Source organism: Micrasema longulum, unplaced genomic scaffold (genome assembly GCF_059751315.1).
Source record: "Micrasema longulum isolate JH-2025_06_02 unplaced genomic scaffold, ASM5975131v1 h1tg000709l, whole genome shotgun sequence".
In the NCBI taxonomy this organism is placed as follows: Eukaryota; Metazoa; Arthropoda; class Insecta; order Trichoptera; family Brachycentridae; genus Micrasema; species Micrasema longulum.
In genome coordinates, this window is record NW_028277905.1 from 156,799 (window position 1) to 168,135 (window position 11,337).

Genomic DNA, 11,337 nt, shown 5'->3' on the forward strand with positions numbered 1-11,337 from the left:
CATTCGCTCAATTGAACTACTTAAAAGATTCGGTCACTTTGGTGATGCAGGTCAAGTGATACGTATCCTCTCGGAGACGGGGTCTTATCCACCTCTATTTAAAATATAAATGAGAACTATTTCGAATCTTAATGAAGTAAGGAACGCGGACTAAATCTTTGGGGTCATTCATTGCATGATTTCGATCATATGATGTCGAGATACCAAGTAGGTTGAACATCCCGAAGTAGATACACATAGTACAGAAGTTAAGGTAATCGTCTCGATTCGTACAGAAGATAAAGATAGCGTTCGTAATCGAGGCCCTGGTCAAAGTGAATTATTTTACACTCTGCATAACATTTACCGCTGTTCATTCGCTATACAAGTTCATACTGTCCATAACAACACAGTACTCTTTCTTCTTGATATTTATTTATTTTATTTTATTTTATTTGGGAAATCAACAGTTCTACATACGTATTTTTAGTAAACAAACAGATATAGTTAAATAGGTGCGAAGGTTTTCACGGTCACTGTTATCAATATTATGTATCTTTTTTGGGTGTTACCGTGTATGTTGGATTTGATCCGACGTTTCGGCTACCATTGCAGGAGCCATCTTCAGGGAAAACTGTGTGTTTTATAGAGAAATGTATGTGTTTATGTACTAGTAATTAGTACCGTGTCACAGTCAGCAGTAGGTACATTTCTAGTTTCTTTCCTACAAACCCTCCCTTTCCCTGAAGATGGCTCCTGCAATGGTAGCCGAAACGTCGGATCAAATCCAACATACACGGTATCACCCAAAAAAGATACATAATATTGAAAACAGATATAGTGTATAAACTCAGAACTAATAACAGATTTCCACATGGTATACAAAGTGAGTAAAGAAAATATATTACATGTCAAATAAATACTTACAATTTATACATATAAAAATGTTATTTTCATGTACTCAATAATCAAAGATATTTTAAGGACATTAAGTTACTGTAAATTGGGCGGGATAAGGACAAAAATGCTTGAAGAGAGGATAAGGAGGGGAGGGGAGATGTACATATTTATTATTATAATGTCTACTAAGTTACATAATACATTTTTAGTGTAAATTTTAAATCTGACAGAGTAATGTTTGTGTAATCTATATTTTTAAATTTTGTATTGTACATTGAAAAAGTCCTACGAAAAAAGCATTTTTAACATACGATGTTTTACTTATTGGTACATGAAACAGGTGGTACCGTCTACAAATCCAGGCTGGCACATGTATAAATATATTATATGCGGCATTTCTCCGTGGTCTGGTCTCCATTCTATGTCAATCGCATAAATCACATTGAATCAGTCCAACATCGCTTGCTTCGAAAAATAGCGTGGATGCTTAGACTTGAGAGAGATAATTATTCTTATGCTAAAATAGAGTCAATGTTAAATATTTCTAGTCTACAAAAACGTAGAACTAATATTGACTCCATATATATGTTCGGCATGCTAAATGGTATAATCGATGTTCCATCATTAATGGGACAAGTAAAATTCAATATTCCGACTCGTAGATTGAGAAACAATAGAGTACTGTTCATCGATCAGCACAGGACAAACTATGGCCTTACTTCTCCAATGACCCGTCTTTGTCGTATTGTTAACTCAAGACAAGATCTGGACTTTTTGGTTTAAGTTTACAACGATTTAAACGAGCACTAAATAAATAGTCCAGATCTTGTCTTGATGTCCCTTATGTCTGTCAATGCTTCTTTTCTTTTTTTTATGTTTTAAACTATTATTTTATTGTAATATTTAAACCATAAAAATTGTATACATGGACAATGGCCGTTAATAAATAAATTTACATATATGTAGTATAAAGAGTGCTTGAAAAAGAAATCGATTATGCTATATTAATATACTCGTACATTATAAATTACTTGAAATACATACATATTTTAAAGTAAATATAAAATAACAAAATACTTTAAAATCAAATTATAACTATTCTAACCCGATCTCCTGAAGTTGATTTGCTCTTTTTGATAAAAATATGTTGGTCACTTTATTTTTTAAGTTAGGCAGAGATAAACTAAATATATTAAAATATGATGCATATTCATTGCCGGTATCCTGTAATCTAAAAATTGGTGAGTTATATTGAGCTACCGTTCGAGAATTTTGACAATAAAATATTGTAGATGGTCTGCGTAATCTAGGTGGTACATAGAATGAAATCAACTTCAATAGATCAGGGGTATCAAACATTTGTGTTATCATTTTATATAAAGTCGTAAGATCGGTTGATGGTCTTCGTTCTTGCAATTTAGTAAATAAGAGAATTTTGTTATAATTTACTATTTATTTACACCTTTTATCAAAAATACAATTTTTCGTTCACTTTGCCCAGCTAACAAGGGTACATGCCCAGTTCAAAGCTAGGCAATAACATTATAATAAATAATGATTATGATAAAATCATAAATAAACTATAAAATGATAAGATTAAGAAAGGGTCTCTGAGATGGTTTGGTCACGTAGAACGAATGGACGACGAATGAATGGTCAAACAAGTATATATGGCGAAAATGAACGGCAACGTGAGACGAGGACGACCAAGGAAGACGTGGCATGATCAGATAAACCAAAATCTTAAGTCTGGTCATGTCAAAAGCAGACGGAACCGAAGGGCATGCATGACAAGATGTATGAATGTGGAAGAGGCTAGGATTGTCTGCCAGGATAGACGTGTGTGGCGGTACATTCTCTCTGCCTACCCCTACGGGGAAATGGCGTGATGGTAGTAGTAGTAGTAGTAGTAATAAATAAACTTATTAATGAAAGTTCTTGGTTTAGTTTTACTTTTTATTATTTTGACCAACGAGCGCTTTCGCCTAAGTAGGCATCTTGACCAGTCTTGAAGATGCCTACTTAGGCGAAAGCATTCGTTGGTCAAAATAATAAAAAGTAAAACTAAACTAAGAAGTTTCAATGATAAGTTTATTTATAATGTCATCATTAACTATGGAGTTTTATCAAGAAATATCAACAAAAAACATCAATTCTAATAAATAATGATAGTTAACAAATTGATAGAGAGCACAGACTAATAAAATATAAACTTATTCGTATCCACTTTTTTAAACATATACATTCACACTTACACATATATATAAAATACACACATATATACACATGTACATACTCACACACGTACATACACCCATGCGCATACACATACATTCATAAAACATAGACAATTTATTTATAATGCGAAACTTCATATTTAAGAAACTTATTCTGAATATTCTCAATAGAGTCTGAGAAAGTGATTTCATAAGGTAACCATATTGGAGAATTGTAATCCAGTTGGCTCCAAACTAGAGATGTGTAAAGATATTTAAATGTATTTATATTATTTAAATATTTTCCGGTTCTCACGACATTTGTACACCCTTCAAACACAGTTTTACAACAAATTCGCAAGACAGATCGCATATTGACGTGAATAAAAAAAAAACATTAAATATTTAGTCGCTCTTAAAGTGCTGATCATTTAATATTTTAAAAGGGACAAGAATAATTTGTGTAGTTAAATAATTTAAGGCTACAAATGAATTTCTCAAGACTGCAGCCTAGACGGTCGCTTTAGGCTTCAAAGCCAAAATGGAGGGTGAAAATTTATTGAATTAAGAAATTTGCGAGGCATTTACAAGGACGAAAATAAGGTCAAGAGATCAAATCAAAAGAGGGGGGCTTACTTAAACTTTTAGACAGATATAATAAACTTAATTAACTGATTAAAACTGTGTAGAAAGATCACTCTGAAAACGCAAGAGAGAAATTCCAATTTTATTTTTTATTTTTTTAAAAGATAAATATTTGCTTTCTTATTGTTTTGGGGGCATTTTCAACGAGTTGTAAACAAGCGGGTAGATTTTCATGATTACTGTTATCAACATGTATGGTTATTTTAGGTGATAAATAAACACATATTTTTGTCGACACAAAATACAGTTTAACTCGTTGCTCAGTCACAGTGGCCGCACTTGTCAGTAATAACCGACGCGATAACATTCTTACCGCAATTGTTTATCGTTTTAGCGATTCCAATGGACCATCGATTTAAATTTGTCGATCGGGATAACAATATTTTTCAATATTGCCACACGTAAACCTGATGCGTGGACACACCGATTGTTAAATGTCACCATTCAAAATATTAACGTTTTGCGTATTTTATATATATTATTCAGCACTGCTAGGTAAAAATGGAAAATACGGTTTTAATAAGGTTTTTTTTTTGCACCACAACAAGCCGAGGCCCAATTACAGTGGTGGATTACAGCACAGAACACTCTGGCTTGAGAAAAATTACGTTAAAGTTTTGTGTTCTCACCGGAAATCGAACTCGGAACCTTCCATGCGAGAGTCAAGCGTCTTGACCTTTACACTACGAAGGCCGTCTTTTTAATTGAATTATTGAGATATTAATTTTAACTCAATTTTAGACAGCAATAAAACAATCTGAATTTGACCACAGATTTGACGTTTGGCTACTGAATATAATATTTTTAATCTATGGCGTTCGGCCGCGTGATTGCGATAAATAAATCTTGTTTAACTGTGATCGGTCAAGCATAAAGACTTCTAAACGAAGTCGATAAATATTTACGATTGTAAAACTAAAGATGGCTCCTGCAGTGATAGAGTTATTTGGAAAATAGTTTTGGGTTTAAAGATTGTAGATGCCTAGACTTCTATATTTCCTTCTCTTAAATGTTCTTCATCTCTGTTATAAAATGTTAATATAAACAGCTCCCCAGGGAGTTGAATCCAGTCTTTGTCGACAAAAATTTTGACAAACTCAAAATATTGTTGATAAATTACCTGATCTATGAAGAAGTATAGAAATTGAAAAAATAATATTTTCAGGCGTTGCCTAGTATGTAGGTGAAATAATTCAATTAGATGAATCTCACCCGCATAAATAAAGGTTTCAGCTCTTTAACTTCACAAACATCAACAGATGAAAGAATTGAAGGAATATAGATGTTCCAATATAGGCAGAATGGTGAATGTTACACAGTGTGTAAAGTGGCCACTTAAACCAGCCATTGACAGGTCAGAAGCCCTGTAGATGCCTAGACTTCTGTATTACCTTCTCTTAAATGTTCTTCATCTCTGTTATAAAATGTTAATTAAAGATTTTTTCTATTTTTTTTATAAAACTACACTTGTTTTATATACCTCGTATTAAAAAATTGTATACCGTGAGGGTACCTGAGTAACAAGTGTCGTTAACATCTTTTCTGGGGTGGTATTTCAAATCTTATCTACCCCTAGAGAGTGCTAAATTTGGAGATTTTTTTAATGCGACTTTGCTTCATGTAATGGCCACACTGATAATTAAACGTCAAATGGTCGGTGATAGGTAATAAAGAACTCACACGAGAGGTAGTATCATACATGGTCAATATAGTGCAGGCAATTGGTAAAATAAACCAAAGTAGGGAACAAAATGCCGAACACTCCTCTAGTGGAACGGAAGGTCTGTTGACTTCTGCCAACAGGCCGGCTTCTCCTGAAGAGTTTTAAGTGGTTTCCTCTCCACATTAGTAAATGCTGAGAAGTTCCTGATTGGCCCACATAAGTATATTCCCTCCTGATCCCAACAGTATAGATAAATTTAAAGAAATATAATTGCAGAACAATTCACCTTTTTAAATATAAACCTTGTATGTAATAAGCAAGGTAAATAATAAAGCAACTCCCATATAAAAAATATTAAAAAAACGTCAAATGGTGTATAAAACTGCTTCAAAAACGAAAAAAAAACAAATACAGTTTGGTCAATTCAACCTAATTAAGTGTTTTGGGTAATACAATAATGTTGCAAATGAAAATAATTATAATTAAAAAAATAAAACAACTTTGTTTTTAACTACTAATTTTTATTTTCCACCGACCGGTTTCAAAGCAAACAAGCTTCTTTGTCAAGGTTTACGTAACTAATGAATTGATTCCTTTTTTTATCATGTTCACTGAATACTACACGTGGACTGGTTTGTTTGATTTGACGCGTTCATATTTTTTGACGTTAAATCATTAGTGTGGCAAAAATTAGTCGCATGGAAAAATAAATATCCCCAAATTAACCACTAAGAGATAGAGCAGATTTGTAATTGCACCCCTTATGATAGTCACCGCACGCGCCTGGTACGAGTAGATACAGGGAGCGGCAGCTAACTTTGCTGATTTTTAAAGTTATTTTTAAAAAAAGTATTGAAGATATGAAGATATATTTTTTTATTTTTTCCTCGTTTAACACATCAGTGATGTGACGGCCACCATTGTCAATACACTGAGTAAGCCGAGTTCTGAAATTTCCCTCAACTATTTTAAGCAAGATTTTAATTGTAATTTTTATTCATTTATTTTATTTTATTACCACTTACGGCAAATCTGCCTTTTACAAAAAAATATAATATTAACATATTTGATTTAATTTAAAAAAAAAAAATAATTTCCTTTTACCCAAGATTTATAAAAAAAATATACAAGATTTATAAAAAAAATAAACAAGTTTAAACAATTTATGAATAAACGTAAAAAAAAATAAATAATAAAATATTTTAAAGTAATTTAACAAGAAAAATCGTAAGTACTATTTCAACAAACAAAAAAATGTATATATTATGAAATGTATAAATAAATAATTCTAATAACAATTCACCATCTTTCAAAAGTTTGTTCTTAGGAACAATACCCTACACTAAATATATCCGATACGTGGGAATAACTATTGCCGAGATCATAAAGTCTGTTCAATACGGCATCACAAGTATACACTGTCCGTGAATTGTTGCTACAAAACGGTGGCACCTGTCTAGTCATTCTTCCAAGCACCCTGAAGTTGATGAGAGATAACAGTTCAGGGCAATTTTTCTTCTATCGTTAAATTTTGACAAATTTAATGTTTACTTGATTTCTTTCCTTTGTTGACCTACGTGCACTATCTAACATGTAAATAACGCCATTATTGGCGTTTAAAAACAAATAGATTATAAAAATATATATATCTTACCAGCCACAACCGTGTCTGCTCTAGTAAGGCGCTTGAGAACGTGCTCGATCAGTCCAACATCAGTACACGCCTGCAGATTGCGAACGCTTTTTCGGAGGATAGCAATAAACACGGACCATATTTCAGCCTGGAACAAAAATATATAGTCAGACACATGGAAAAAATCAAACAAGTCTTACAATGATAATTTTTAAAAAGCCCTTTCAGGTAACCCAGCGTCAAGTTATTTGAGGAATTCGAGATCTTAGATATAAGACAATTATATATTTTTGGAATAATAATGTTTGTGCAAGTAAATTATTCTCTCAAATCCCAAAAGGAACACTCCCACACTACCAGTCAAACTAGAGGATGGGTCATGGGGTCTATCACATACTTTGATTTTGGTTTGAATTACCAAAATATTCAATATGCTACCCAAAGATTTAACAAATTTGTAAAAAATTGGTTACTGGATTTAGGTCGAGAAAAGTCTGAAAATTTACGAAAAATAATAATCAATAATAATTAATATTGTATAACTGTTTAGTTTATTAACAAGTAGGTAGTAATGTTATTGTTTATTTTTGCATAAAAATGTCTGCCTTAAAACAGGTTGTACCTAGTTAGGCAGACTAGACATGATCAAGAGAAATCTATTACCTAAGCGTTTATTTAGTAGATAAAGTTATTGTTATTTTTGTTAATAAACTTTGATTATTATTATTATTATTATTATTATTAATATTGCTAAATTTGCAAAAAAGCTACTAAAAATATACAAAACCTATATTAAACCTACTCTCGAATGCGGGTTTCAGATATGTAATCCCTATTTTGTTAAGGGTTCAACTTGTTGGAAAGAGTCCAAAGACGAGCTACAAAGTTGTCACCGAGCCTAAAACGGCTTCCGTATGTGGAGAGACTGGAAACTCTCGGTCTCACAACGCTACAGGAACGGCGAGAAAGGGGTGACCTGATAGAGACATACAAGATACTCAACAGTCACTATAGCTGCCCAAATTTGGATTCCACGTTCAAGTTTAAACAAGATAATCGTCTTCGAGACCACAGTCTCAGGCTGGAGAAGACGAGATTCGATCTAAATCCACGGAAGCATTTCTTGAGCAATAGGGTTGTTGATGGTTGGAATAAGCTGCCATAAGAGCTGATCTCAATGTGAAGTTTCAATGGGTTCAAAAATGGACTTAATTTGTTTCGGAAAGGTTTAAGTAGGACAACAGCTAACTTTCGTTAAAATAGATTAAGGCATATCAGCTTTAAGCTGCTCGCTTAAAATTTATATAATAATAATAATATATTTTTTAAGGTAAATTAATTAAGTTAAATATTCCCGTTCAAGAGTTAGAATATTAAAAAAATATAATGAAGCAATAAAAAGTAGTGCATAAAAGTGACAGCAGGCAAATTTCAGATTTCGTACTGCTGCCCAAAATATGAAATAATTAAAAAAAATAAAAAAAATCGTCGGCCTCGTGGTGTAATGGTCAGCGCATTTTCCTACCATGCAAGAGGTCTCGAGTTCGATTCCTGGCATACTTGATATAAAATATTATTTGAAAGGGTGTTTTTACACTAGAATATTTCATAGTCCCTAGACTGGTACTTAAAGCGTAAGACTGATCACCTTACCTTCATGTAACAAAAATGATCGAGATACGCCGCGATTTGTGTACTAATTCAGTGCCCTTTGCTTCATTAGGTGCGGAAGGGAAATGATGGTAATATGAGTAAGTAAAAATCTGGTATTTCAAATACAAATTTTATAAAAACATGTATAAAAAACACAGAACTTTTATTGAACAAATATTTCGTTTGGCAGAAATCCGTAATGTCTATCTTAAAGTGTTTGACAGTCCACAATTAACAAAAAGGAATGATGGTAATATGAGTACACAAAAAACTGGTATTTCAAATATAAATTTTATAAAAACATTTGTTTAAAAAACACGTATAAAAAACACAGAACTTTTATTGAACAAATATTTCGTTTGGCAGAAATCCGTTATGTCTATCAATTAACAAAAAGGAATGATGGTAATATGAGTAAACAAAAAACTGGTATTTCAAATATAAATTTTATAAAAACATTTGTTTAAAAAACACGTATAAAAAACACAAAACTTTTATTGAACAAATATTTCGTTTGGCAGAAATCCGTAATGACTATCTTAAAGTGTTTGACAGTCCACAATTAACAAAAAGGAATGATGGTAATATGAGTAAACAAAAACTGGTATTTCAAATATAAATTTTATAAAAACATTTGTTAAAAAAACACGTATAAAAAACACAGAACTTTTATTGAACAAATATTTCGTTTGGCAGAAATCCGTAATGACTATCTTAAAGTGTTTGACAGTCCACAATACACAAGTGGAAGTATCAAGAAAGGTTCTCAAAAGCTATACTGACTCTAAACTCCAAGGATACTGCACCCTCACTACTTAATAATATGTCGTTTCAAAATACCCTCGTTCTCAAAACAGGGAACTAATCTCTAGGGGTTCATGCTTTGTTTATCGTCTGCATTGCTGATCGGGATTGCGAACCAGAACTAAAGGGTTCATTGAATGGCCTATGCGTAGTGTGAGGGAATTACAAGAAGGATATAGGGTTTACAATGTTTGTACAGGAAAACTAGGGTTAAATGTATCTCAAGGGCTAATGTAAATAAGCTTAAAAGAAATTTAGTGCATTTAGTTATATGATCAAAAAAAATCAAAGTTATTGAATTTTATGCGATTTAAATTTACCCGCATAATTCTTATGTTTTTAGAACTTCGTATACTATAAACGTTTTTTTTAAAGAACATGGACTTAAATAAAAAATAATCATTACGCTTTACAAAAAGATAAACAAATATTACGACTTACTTAACATATGTAAGTAAAACGTTTTAAAATAAATAAATAACCCTTTCTTTTTTTAACAGACCGGTTTCAAAGCAACACAAGCTTCTTTAATCAATGTTTAGTTCACTAATGAATTCTATCCTATTTTTTTATGTATATTTTTTTTTTTCATGGAGTCTTTATTTAATAAAATACACACATTATTACAATGTTAATACATTATGCATTAACACATATTTGGTCCCGATACACTATTACATTTTTATTTAATTATTTATTTAATAATAAAATAAAATATTATTTTGTTTTTGATGCTTTGAAAAATATTATTAAGAAGATAGAAAAGAAAAAACTCAACAAAAGCAGAAAGAATGGTTTCAATTTTTTTAATTTTTTTAATGTAAGAAAATAAAAAAAAATATACAATCAAAATTAAAGAATAGCCATTTACTTGAATATAGTTTACGCAAGTGAAAAAATATAAAAACATATATAAATAGTGTGTGCTCATAAAGTGATAACTAAATATTGTATTATCGATACTTACGGAGCTAATAAGTCGAGTCTTTTTGACATATTGCTCTTATAAAGATGGGAATTGTAAAGTGAGATGGATACGATCTTTAAAACAAGTCAAGAGTAGATTAAAGGAAATATTGTTTCTTTGGCAATTTATAATTTTTTTTCATATCGCTTTTGCAAGTTTTTGAAATAAATAAATATCTTTTTTAATTTCTAAGATTTCCAAGTTGTCTAATTTAACATTTTATTTTCAACGTGAAGAATTTTAATACAGTCAATCATCACTAACGCCTGAAACGCCTGAAATTTTACTCTGACCTCATTTCATTTGATTGTTTAAAAAAAATAAAAAATATTTTTATTACTTTTCTTTCCTTGGTTCCTATTTCTCTCTCTTTCCAAAATCAATATCTGATTCCACATTCCTCATACTTTAATATGTAAGTGTATGTTTATTTAAGTCAATGCGTGCAATCCTAGTCTTACCATTAAAATGAGTTATTTTTGATTAATTAGGTTTTTTCACGAATTTATCTTTTGATATATATTTTGATTTTTAGTACAATTAGTATAGGACATTTTTTGGTTGGCTGAAAGATATAAATATATATATATATATATATATATATATATATATGTATATATTTATATCTTTCATATATATATATATATATATATATATATATTTAATAATAACCCCGCTAAGCCTCTATTCAGAGCCTTGTCAGCAGGTGGGAAAGAGAAGATATGGAAGGAGGTTATGAAAAATACACCACAATACCCAGAACAATTGAGAAAAAATCTTTCTTGATTTTTTTTCTTGCAACTGGCGGGAGTCGAACCCGCGACGCAGTTTTACAGTTAGCCGGCTTACCAACTGCGCTACGTCGCCTTTCAGTGCT

General features: G+C 31.3%; 1 protein-coding gene across 1 annotated transcript in view; it reads right to left on the reverse strand.

Moving 5' to 3' along the window:
- The window catches only part of LOC148279523 (neurobeachin-like), a gene marked incomplete at its 3' end in the record, with an annotated part of 163,577 nt that extends 156,396 nt beyond the window's left edge, over positions 1-7,181 (reverse strand). Inside the window, exon 1 of the mRNA XM_088229806.1 lies at positions 7,058-7,181. The remainder of the gene's footprint in view (positions 1-7,057) is intronic.
- Between the last annotated feature and the right edge of the window lie 4,156 nt (positions 7,182-11,337).